Here is a 2,500-nt window from a genome sequence, read left to right on the forward strand (position 1 = left end):
AAATCAAATTCATCTACACAGCACACGACCACCTAGACAGGAAAAGAAGTAAATATTTTCTTATAAAAAGTCGGCGACCAAATATTAACATACAGGGTTGATCAAGACCGGTTATGCAAACGTGATATGTGTCTTTATGTGATGTGTGCTAGTTTAAAATTGTTTACACGTGTAAGTGATGCCTGACGCGTGATGTGCGACGCCTGTTCATTTGAAATCTCTTGAAATGTATAATTGATGCGCGGTGTGTGATGCCTGTTTAGTTCAACTCGCTTGCATGTTTTGAGTGAGTCGTGATGCGTGATGCCCATTTGCTTGAATTTGTTTGAATGTACGCGTATGTTCGCGTATTCTAATTCCTAGATAGGCACTGTATTGTGGTAATGGCTGGCAATTGCTCTTTGTTTAATCCCCTGAATGTTGGTGTCCTGTAAAGACTGTGGGTTGTTGTTTTAAAAAAGAAACCTGAAAAATCGAGTAGGATCATCGTCAGGTAATTTTGAATTCACTTATGTTAATGTTTCGATAAAAGTATGCTGCCGAAATATTAACCCATCTGCATCTTCATTCTCCTGTTTTTTTTCTCGAGGAATAAGGATATTACTACTGTCTCATCTATGTGAATAATGTTCTTTGCAAATGCACCTAACAATTTACGTAATCAAACACTATCTTTTCCTACAATTCTCATTCGTCACAACACGAATGTCAAGTTATTTTTACGCCCGAAAAAAGTACAAAGCGTTCAAATAGGGCACGGATAATTTCAAACTGCTGCATGTAAAATTCCGCTCCTATTTGTCCCTGTCATTTATCCTTGGCCTTCCTCACGCTGAACTTGAACGTTGCAGCCGATATTGCAGCCGATACAGTCTTTTTTTTCGTTACTTGCCTCTAATAAATGTGCCCAACCCCCCTTCCCTTACATGACCAGATGGAACCGTCAACTCCATGGCGTACGACATCAACTATTTCGCGCCTGGAACGTACGAAATCCTAGTGACTTGCGTCCATGCGAGGGGGGCAGGTGGTGCTCCTGCAGACCAGGAACATCACCATCCTGGCCACCGCGCAGCTGTTGGAGGTTACGTGTCCCAAAGTGGAGGAGCCCCACGTCAGCTACTACTGCGGAGCAGCTGTCAGTGGCTCTGGCATAGAGGTAAGTGAGTCTGAGGTTCGCCACACCATCTCGCTTGGAAGCAATTACGTGCGTTATCTGACCGGATAGCTATGCATGCAGGAACGCATGGAGACGTCGAGTAATGTTATGCTGCGACTACGCAGCTTACGACCAAGTAACATATATGCAGTCGGGGAATGCTACCAACGGCCAGACTGAGTCATGTTGTGTATTGCTGCTGGAATGCGACTCCAACCCTGCTAATTGGTTCAATTCTGACACAAATTCTTAAACAAGTGTACAAAAGCCATGCATGTGGTTCGGGGAAAGGAAGAAAGGCACTGAAAAGGGCCTCAGACTTTTTTTGGCAACAGCAATTGCGTCAGGAATAAGTTTATTGGGGTCGGGGCCACAGCCCCAGCTGAATGGCTTACAACACCGTGTCACTATCAAACAGGTATTTTTCGGTGGCGGCAGGGCCGATATCCCGTCACACCTACACGCATCACGCGTCCACCAACGCCGGCGTTTCATAGCGTCAGTGCGCGACACTTGCTCGCTCCATGTCGTCAACACGTGACATCTGCTCGTTCCATGGTGTCAGCGCGTGACACCTGCTCGTTCCATGGCGTCAGCACGTGACACCTGCTCGTTCCATGGTGTCAGCGCGTGACATCTGCTCGTTCCATGGTGTCAGCGCGTGACATCTGCTCGTTCCATGGTGCCAGACCGGATCCCTGATCGTTCCATGACGTCAGCACGTGACACTTGCTCGTTCCATGGTGTCAGCGCGTGACACATGCTCGTTCCATGGTGCCAGCGCGTCACACCTGCTCGTTCCATGGTGTCAGCACGCGACACCTGCTCGTTCCATGGTGTCAGTGCGTAACCCCTGATCGTTCCATGGTGCCCGTGCGTGACACCTGCTCGTACCATGGTGTCAGTGCGTGACACCTGCTCGGCGACGCGGGAGGTCAGCATCATTTTGTGGTGGCCACCCGAGTAAACGGTGTCTGACGTCGTTTCGGCTTATCACGGTTCCTCGCCTTTGGTGCCAGCGCACCTAGACCCCGGGCACCTTGAAGATAGTGCTCCACCAGAGGTTTTTGAGTCACCTCCGCTTCTCCTGACGCTTACCGAAAATGACAGGGGCCCTGCTATTTTGCTACGTGCGCGCACAAAAGCTGATTATTGGGAAAACGGTGCGAGATTAGAGGGGTGTCCCAGATTTGTGTGAGATTTTGAACTGAACTAGCCATTTCGACAAACATGCAGTGCGGTTTGCATTCACGCCGTTTTTAGTATTTGAAACCCGTTTGTTTTGTGTCTGACGCCCGCAGACTTGCATAGACTATTTCAAGGCCACCCAAACATACATGG

Source organism: Pollicipes pollicipes, unplaced genomic scaffold (genome assembly GCF_011947565.3).
Source record: "Pollicipes pollicipes isolate AB1234 unplaced genomic scaffold, Ppol_2.1 Scaffold_4740;HRSCAF=5597_pilon_pilon_pilon, whole genome shotgun sequence".
NCBI lineage: Eukaryota > Metazoa > Arthropoda > Thecostraca > Pollicipedomorpha > Pollicipedidae > Pollicipes > Pollicipes pollicipes.